The following is an 8,850-nucleotide window of genomic DNA, read 5'->3' as shown; positions in this document are numbered from 1 at the left end:
TCTGTGCCCGAATTTCAGGGGCAAGAGAAACAAGCCAGAAGAAGAAGCGTTATCAAATGATGGTGATTATGATCCACTGGGCATAACTGGAATCTGGTGGCATGATTCCCCCCGCTGGAATATCGATCTAAATGGGTAACGTGTGTATAGGAGTAAGAAAACGGGGCCGAGTTCGAGGTATTTGTAATGCCAGTGAGCTGCAATTCAACAGTACAGAGTATGGCAGAGAAATGCTTCCAGATGGGAGACAATGAATGAATTAAAAATGAAGGCTAGAGGCAGCATTGTCCAGTGGATAGGGCACTACACTGAGACATGGGTTCTAGATCCAGTTCTGCCTCCATATGATCTTTGGCAAGTCAATTCCTACCTACGCTTTGTCTGTTGTGTCTATTTAGACTGTAAGGCCCAGATCCACAGAGGGATTTAGGTGTTGCAGCACCTAGAAAACTGCAGGAGCAACCTTGCAATCCATAGAGCCTGAGGGAGGCACCCAGTGAATGGGGAGACACAGGTGCCTTAGAATATGATCCACAAAAGCCTGCACACTAGGCAGGGAGCCATCTAAGCCATATGGTGGGAGACGCTGAGGACAGAGGTGTGTCCTAAGCTCTGCCCTTCTCACGGAACTAGGCATCGACATATTTTCTTGGGGGAATGCATTAGGCACCTGGTTCACTCAACCTACAGCTGGGAGAGGAACCACCCCCCTCATAGCTCTTAGCCCAGTGCTCTCACTTGCAATGTTGGAGGGCCCGGTTCAATTCCTCCCTCTGCCTGAGGGGAGCAAGGATTTGAACAAGCATCTCTCAGGAGAAAGTGAGCTCTAATCACTGAACTATGGGAGATTCTGATGTGGCTGAAGCAGTTCCACTGTGGATAAAGAGGGATTGGAGTAGGGAGCCAGGCCCTGGGTCTCCCACCTCCCACTTGGGTGTAACTTAAGCACCAGGCTACAGCATCACTTTCACGCTCTCTGGCCCAGTGACTAGTGAAGAATTTATTCACAATAGCCTCCCTTCTCCTCCTGCCAGATTTGGAAGGGGACTCAGTGCAGTAGGCAGCCTCTGAGCACGCCTTCCTGATCAGGCCCCACACATGAGACAGGCCTTCATCCACCTATCTTCCCCCGGTTCGTGACTTGCTCTGGGGTTTAGGTGGGAGACAGGCGTCCAGACACCTAGAAGGAGGCAGCAGGGCGCATGCCCAGAGGCAGAGAAACAGGCACCCAGAGAAGTTTTTACACAAGTCCTTAGGTGCAGAGCGAGTTTAGGTGCCCACAGCGGTCGGTGGGAATTTTGTGAATCGGAGCGGAGCCTACAACTGGTACTTATGTAAGCAGAGTCAGGATGAGCTCCACCCTGACATCTGGTGGTGAGGTGTGGCAAGTTGTGGAAAAGAACTTCAGGGGCTGATCTCATTTGCATAGGCACACCCGCCCCACCCACCTGCCCAAATGGTCACTTTGGATGTTGTAGGATCCCCAGTGTCTCTGTTATTGGGGCAGGAAGAATAAATTGTTATTACCCTGATTATGGGAACTGTGCTTGGAACTGTACTTGGCCTTTTGTTATGATGGAGGGACTCACCATCAACTAAGTAGCACTCGCTAGCAAGGGACATGGGTTCCAAAACTCTGTGAATTGAAAGAGGTTTGAGAGAGGTATTTGTACCTGGTGATGTGGGTCCCTTTGTGAGGGCCTGAAACACCAGTTGCACCTCTGTCTCTCTCCACTGTGGAATGTCAGAGCTAATTTTGGGTCTATTAAGAGTCTTGCTACAGGTACTGTGCTGAATTCACTTTGGCCTTGTGGTGCACCAGCACTAAGGCTCCCACTACTATGAGCTGAAATCACTGAGAGCTGGAATCACTGAGCACTGTGTTAAGTAGTGGGGAGCCGGAAGATCTAGAGTGCAGTGGTGCTGTTTGTGGATAGGCTGGCGGAGTGTTCGTGAGACGGCGAGGCGAGCTGTGCAGAGTGGAGCCTTGTGGGGCAGTCAGCTTCAGGACATGTAAGGTGCCCCTTACCTCTTTCCCCCCCCCCCCCCCAGGCTGGGGAGCAACACTCTGCAGATGAAACTTTTGAACTCTGGGGCTGGACTTTTTGAACTTTGGGTGATTTGTGGATTGCTGGACTCAAGAGACGTTTGGGTTGTGGGACTCAAGAACCCGAGGGAAAGGATGTGGCAGAGACGTTTGGGTTGTGGGACTCAAGAACCCGAGGGAAAGGATGTGGCCCAATTTGCTGGGGTGGGTCTTTGCTCATGGTTTGGTTAATGAACACTAGTTGTGGTGTTTCCCCAATTTAATGCTGATGTCGTTTACCTCATATTATTAAAGATTCTCTGCTACACCGAGACTCTGTGCTTGCGAGAGGGGAAGTAATGCCTCTTTGAGGCGCCCAGGGGTGTGTGTAAGATTTTCCCAGGTCACTGGGTGGGGGCTTGAGCCAGTTTTGCATTTGCTTTGATGAGAGGGAACCCCTGTGTACTGAACCCGGCCCTTGCTGCTATCAACTTGGCCTGGCAGAAGGGTTACACTTATGTCCCTAAACCTCAGTTTTAGGAACCTGTGTTTGGGGTTTGGGCATTTATGTACTTTCATGGATTGAGGCCTAAACTCGTCGGGACAGGAATGGTGTCTCTGTTTGTCTGGCCTAGGAAAAGGGGCTGGGGCAACCTGCGAGCAGCTCACCTTCTGCTCAGTGCGCCATGGTAATCAGAAAAGCAAGTGTTAGGCTCTCCAAAGAACAAGATGGAAAATACTAAAAGTACTAAACTGTCATTCTGGAAATTACTGGTAGAACCTCATCTGGAAAGTTGTGTTCAGTACTTGTCACTCCATATGGTAAGGGGTGAGGGTGAGTGGGGAGCCAGATATGGTTGATAAAAACATTCAGAGGCATAGAGAGACTTCCTTAAAAAGGAGTGATTGAAACAGACTGGGACTTTTTTGTATGGAGAGGAGACAAGCTAACCTGGAGAACTCACTGCCATGTGATAACACAGAGGGCAAGAGCCTAATAGGATAAAAAAACCAAGATCTGGCATTCATATGAATGAAAACATCACAGGAATAATAGAAAGGATAAAAGAACTATGAAGCTTCATATATCAGAAGCCAATAACTAACTGCTGGGTGTTAGGAAGAAGCTTCCCCACTGGCATGTTATTCCATAATTGTCCACAAAGGGAGTTCTTGCATCTTCCTCTAATGCTATATGTAATGACACGTAGGCTGCCTTCCTTCTCCCCATACCCCAGGCTGGTGCAAGGAGTCCATAGCGTAATGCATAGCTACTGCCCTCTTAGTTTTGGTAAGTGACGTTTATGGCAACAGAGGTGTGGCTTTGTCACTAACTTCCTGTACCGGTTTAGACAAGTCACTTAATCACTGTGGGCCTCAGTTTCCCCACCTGTAAAATGGGGGTAATAATACTGACCTGCACAACATTCTGTCCCCTTTAGCACGTTAGTTTTAAAGAAAAATACCTGCTGGTGATTTATGTACTTAGATGGAATTCTAGTCTGGCTGTTTGACCGACTCTGACAATAAAAAAGGACATGACGCAAATACTGACTTCTTGTTTCATAATTTTTTTAAAATGTTCCTCATAGTAAATAACGATCTTGGATTTGTGGCAGAATATTTGTTTCTCTCACTGAATATTTGGCAATTAATCTTGATTGTCCCCATAGGAGCTACTGATACCTGCTTATAATTTCGCTTTCTAATTTTACTGATCATTGTACAACACAGCAAAAACAAAACAAAACCAAAACACACCCCAAAAAACAAAACCCTGTGGCCTTGAGTTTCCCAGCGCTGGGCTCTCGCCGAGAGGCTAAAAATAGCAGCTGTAGATGTTCAATCCTTCCCCGCTCGCTAGGTCACGCTGCCAGGGGTCTCTTTGTGCTGTGTAGATGCACCCATAGAGTTTAAAGCCAGACAGGATCATCAGATGATGTAGTCTGACCTGTATAGCGCAGTAAACTAAACAGCACCCGGCTTGTAAGACTCTGTGCAAAGTAAAATGTATCCTCACATGCAAAATCTAATGTTAATTTCTCAATCCCACTGCACAGCTAGGCAGGACATTCAAGAACATAGAATCTCCTACACAAGATTAACTCAGGTGTACTTCACATCCATATACATTGAGAGATCCTCCACAGAAACTGCTATGAATATGCAATGTGCACAAAAACTGAATTAGAAACCTTGGGTCTCCTTCTGATCTCACTTTCACCAGCATCCACTGGAGTAAATCCATTGTTTTCAAATGAGTTACCCCAGTGCAAATCAGGAGTATGTCAAATCAAAATTAAGCCACTTAGCCTTTTGAATTCCCCACCCATGAATGCCCAGTTTCTCTTCCCCCTACTAGTGCATTACATTAGATTTTTTTTTCACAAGGATAAAGGAAAGGAGATGTAAAGGCTCTTAGAAGAGGAGCTTGCTGTTACTGGTCAGACCAACGGTCCATCTCATCAGGTATCCTGTATCCAAGAGTAGCCAGGACTAGCCACTTCAGAGAAAGTACATGTAACCCAACAGCAATTACGGAGTAAGCTGCCTACCAGGAAAGTTTCTTCCTGACCCCCATAGTTAGAGGTTGGCTCATGTCCTGAAGCATGAGAGTTTATATCCCTTCCAATGATTGTACTGTGTGTTTTAATTTTTGCAAACATGCCCAGTGCAATGGATGGATGCTTGAAATAAATAAAAGGAAGATGCTTTGGATCAATTTGTACCTTAAAGTCTGCCCCTTTTTGCCACCCGTTGCCACATGTGCACATCTTGAGTGAACTTTCTTTGGACCTGATCTAACACCTGTTCAGGTCAATAGAAGGATTCCTGATGGTTTCAATGGGCTTTGGATCAGGCCTTTTGGCTGGGCTTTGACCATTTCTGCTGCTACTAAAATTCTTTACCCTCATCCAGAAATTGTAAAAATTAAAACACCTTTGTTTCAAATGTTCTGTGCTCCCCCTGCCGGCCTGGCAGCAGCGAGAAGTCTAACAACAGAAGCTGTGCTGGCCAATTTTAGTGGACAAAGATGAATGTTGTTCTGGCATCAGGGCGATCTAAGTGGAAGTTGTTGTTAAAATACGCAGCAGCTCAGCCAATTTCACATCCATTTCCAGCTCTGCAAAACAAGCAGCAGCTGCCCAGTGAGAGAGGACAGGATGGGCAAAAAGATCAAATGTTATTTCTGCAGCTCCAAGGCACTATTACAACCAATGAAGGGGAAAACAGAAATGACACAAAGGCCTTGAAAAGAGTGTGAGTGTGTGTGTGTGTGTGTGTGTGTGTGTGTGTAAAAGAGACACGTGTATTGAGGATCTGGCCCATAGTAAACAGTTCACTCTGGGAAACCCAGAGGTAGGGAGAACATTGAGTTTTGACATGGTGAATTCCCTTCCTGTGAGCCATGGAGAAGAAGAGGGTTAATAAGAGGAGGAAAATATGTTTGCAAAAACCCCCACAAGAAAGAAAACTACCCAGTGGCTCCTCACACACAGCAGCTAACAAGGAGCTCAAGATCTCAAAGCACTTCACAACAGAGGTCAGTATCATTGCCCCCATTTTAAAGATGAGGAAACAGAGGCACAGCGAGGGCAAGTGACTCCCCAGGATCACAGATGTAGTCAGTGACAGGGACTGGGACAAAACCCAGTTCTCTAGATTCCTAGTCCAACGCCTTATCCACTAAGCCACACTGCTATAATGCTTCAATTCTTGTTTTTAGAAGGCTAATCCTGTAAAGCATAATCTCCAACAACCTGTCCTTCCAGGATTCCCAACATGTAAAAACACCAACAACATTATTCATAAAATCTTAGCTAACCACTTTATCTCCTCATTCAACCTCAACATTCCCCTGGAGTAAGGGTGGTTATACTTCTGATCTTTGTCTCCTTAAAGTATCTGGATTTATAAGCTTCCATAAAAGGCCATTTGTTGTTTGCAAGCCTTGCTTTGCTTATGGTACAACATGATTTGAAAATGACAAGTGATGGCATCAAGCAACACAAATAAAAGTGTTACTGTAATTTGGTATCTTAGACGCATTCCACCCGGGTGACACAACCAAAGGAAGAATTGCCCGCAACCTTTCTTAAAATACTTCAAACTACCACGAGGATATTAATCAGCCGCTAAGGAGAAATACTTGTAACTCATCAAAAGCGAATCTAGTTCTTTTCAGATCGGGGCCTGGCAATGGAAGATTGAAACCTGCTCAGGTTACACTCACTTTCCCCCTTGGCATGAGATGTGCTTCTCAAATTTCAGAAGTACTGGAATTCTACTAATCTGTGTGAGAAAGGCTTCAAACCTGCTGATCTGCCTTCAGACCCAGTCATCAGAGACGCTTTGCCGGATAGCACGGCCACGCCTGCGTGGCCAGGCTCCCTGCAGAGGTTACCAAAAGGGGGAAAGCTTGAGCCCTTTCTTGATCCTTCAGCAACGTGACCCACCCTGTGCTGCTTCTTCACTTACCTGTAGCCATATCGAATACCACAGAAATAGTGTGTCTAGATGCCCCATGCACACAATTCACCAGTAAACAAAATGCTCATGCTCTCCATAGGTTTTGCCACTTGCTAAGGAGGGTTGCTCCTGGTTTCCTTCAAAAGAAGGCACTGACGACAATTCAGTTTATATTAGTAGTTGTCATGGCACACAGATGAATCTTGCATTGCACCCTAAAACTAGCCAGATCGGGCTCATCCTGACGCCCAGCAGCAGGGAGTTCCATAGTAGAGAGCTTGCCACCCAGCATGCTTAGTTATGGCTCATGGCAGTCTCACCTCAGGCTCTGTCAGCCACTGCATCCCCCATTCCTGAGAGAGTAGTAGTCTCCAGGCCCTAGTTCATCAAATGTTAGCACCACAGCCTTGGGGGGGTGGGGGGGAGGTTGGTACTGGATAGGGAACCAGTGTAGAAAACAGTGCTGTGTTGCCCTTGGGCTGTATGACCCAATAAATGGGTGCTGTAGGGTAGAACAGCTAATGGTACCATGGGTCCCTCACAGTCAGTCCCAGGTGCATGGGAACAGCAATTCCGCAATACACAAGGTCCATCTAGCTCCAACAGTCACTAGAACCAGCTGTTTCAGAGCAAGGGGCAAGGACCTCACGGCTGGTGGATGTGGGATAACCTGTCACCCAGTTTAGATTTAATCCTTGTCTTCAATAGCCAGAGATTTGTTGAAACTCTGAAGCATGAGGGTTAAGATCCCTTCCCATTTTTTTGGAAAGCATTAACTATGATAATAATTCTGGATATGCATGTTACCAGATAAATGTCCAATCCCTTTTTAGATTTGCTATATTCTTGGCTCCAATTACATCCTGTGGCAATGAATTCCCCAGTCTAATTATATGTTGTATGAAAAAGCATTTCCTTTTATCAGTTACAATCCCAGTGTTTTCACTCTCTTCATGAGAGAGTTTTTCCAGACCTATGTTCATTCCTTGTTTCCACTTCTCTGAACTTCTCTAGCTCTACAATATCCTTTTGAGATGGCGTGACAGGACTGCACAAAGTATCCAGATGAGGCCACAACACTGATTTAATGAAAGGCATTATAATTTTCTTTGTATCATTCACCATCCTATTCCAGAGACATTCCAGCATCTGGTTTGCTTTTTTGACATTGAGCCAAGGTCTTCATTGAGCTGTCCACAGCAGTGCCCAGATTCCCTTCCCACACTGATACAGTTAATTTAGAACCCTGCAAGGTGTATGAGTAATCTAATTTCTCCCTCCAACATGCTTTACTTTATATTTATCAACAGCTAATTTTATTTACCATCATGTTGCCCATTCACCTGGTTTGTTTAGGTCTCTCTGAAGGTCTTCACAATCCTCTCTGCTCCCAACTTGTATCATCTGCTAGTTTTTCTACCACACTACTCACCCCGCCCCTTCCAGATCATAAATAAAAATGTTAAACACCAGTGGATTTAGTATGGGACCTTGAGGCACCCACTGTTAACCTTTTGCCATGATGAAAATGGACCATTTAGTCCTATTTCTTGTTTTCTGTTCCTAGCCAGTTTTTGATCCATGACAACAATACTTTACGGCATGCCCACTGAAGCACATAAATCCACACCGTGTAGAGGTCAAGCATAGGAGTTTATTACGTACAGCACTGACGGAGTATCACCTCGCTTATTCGGCTCAGGGACACTGTCAATCAATTGATTACAATGGAATATATGGATTTTCTATCGGTGGGGAAAGTGACGGGGTAGGCAGTCCCACACCCCCGGATAGGTTTAGCTGCAAGGCATGATAGCACAGTAGCCAATGGGGTTACATAATGTCTCCGCCCATGGTCTCAATGGTCTAAATTAACATTTAGCATTTAATTAGTACTTTAATAAATATACTAGTATAGAATATATGTTGGATTCAATTTGGGGTCCATAGGAATGAAGTAGCTCCTTTGATTGTCCAACAGATACGTATCTAGGGATAAAAGCAAAGAAACAGTGAAAGTATATGGCAAAGAAGATTGTCTTTCAAGTTGCTTATTTGTGTTTTAAGGCAGGCATCGGTTCCTGGGAAAGGGAGGTGGGAGGAGGCCATATCTTATACTGACATGCGTGAACCTTTCATAAACTCAAGGTTGTATGTATGGGAAGAACATCTCCTTACAGAAGAAACTAACACAACAGAAACAGGGCTTCTTTGTTCTATTTGCAACTTTGAATAAGACACAATTATTGCCCCCAACATCTGGTGTTTTGCTGACCAGGCACATCTTAGCAAAAGTAAGGTTATCTTTGGTTATTCTGCTTTCTCTTAGCTATTGCTAGGCCTCTACCTCTTGA

At 45.3% G+C, this 8,850-nt stretch overlaps 1 protein-coding gene across 1 annotated transcript in view; it reads right to left on the bottom strand.

Moving 5' to 3' along the window:
• Positions 1 to 8,139: 8,139 nt before the first annotated feature.
• Positions 8,140 to 8,850, bottom strand: part of POLD3 (DNA polymerase delta 3, accessory subunit) — a 55,098-nt gene continuing 54,387 nt past the window's right edge. The window contains exon 13 of the transcript XR_012157568.2: positions 8,140 to 8,485. The gene's annotated coding sequence lies outside the window, so the exon portion shown is untranslated. The remainder of the gene's footprint in view (positions 8,486 to 8,850) is intronic.

Source organism: Lepidochelys kempii, chromosome 1, assembly GCF_965140285.1.
Source record: "Lepidochelys kempii isolate rLepKem1 chromosome 1, rLepKem1.hap1, whole genome shotgun sequence".
NCBI lineage: Eukaryota > Metazoa > Chordata > Testudines > Cheloniidae > Lepidochelys > Lepidochelys kempii.
This window is presented reverse-complemented; position numbering and strand designations above follow the sequence as displayed.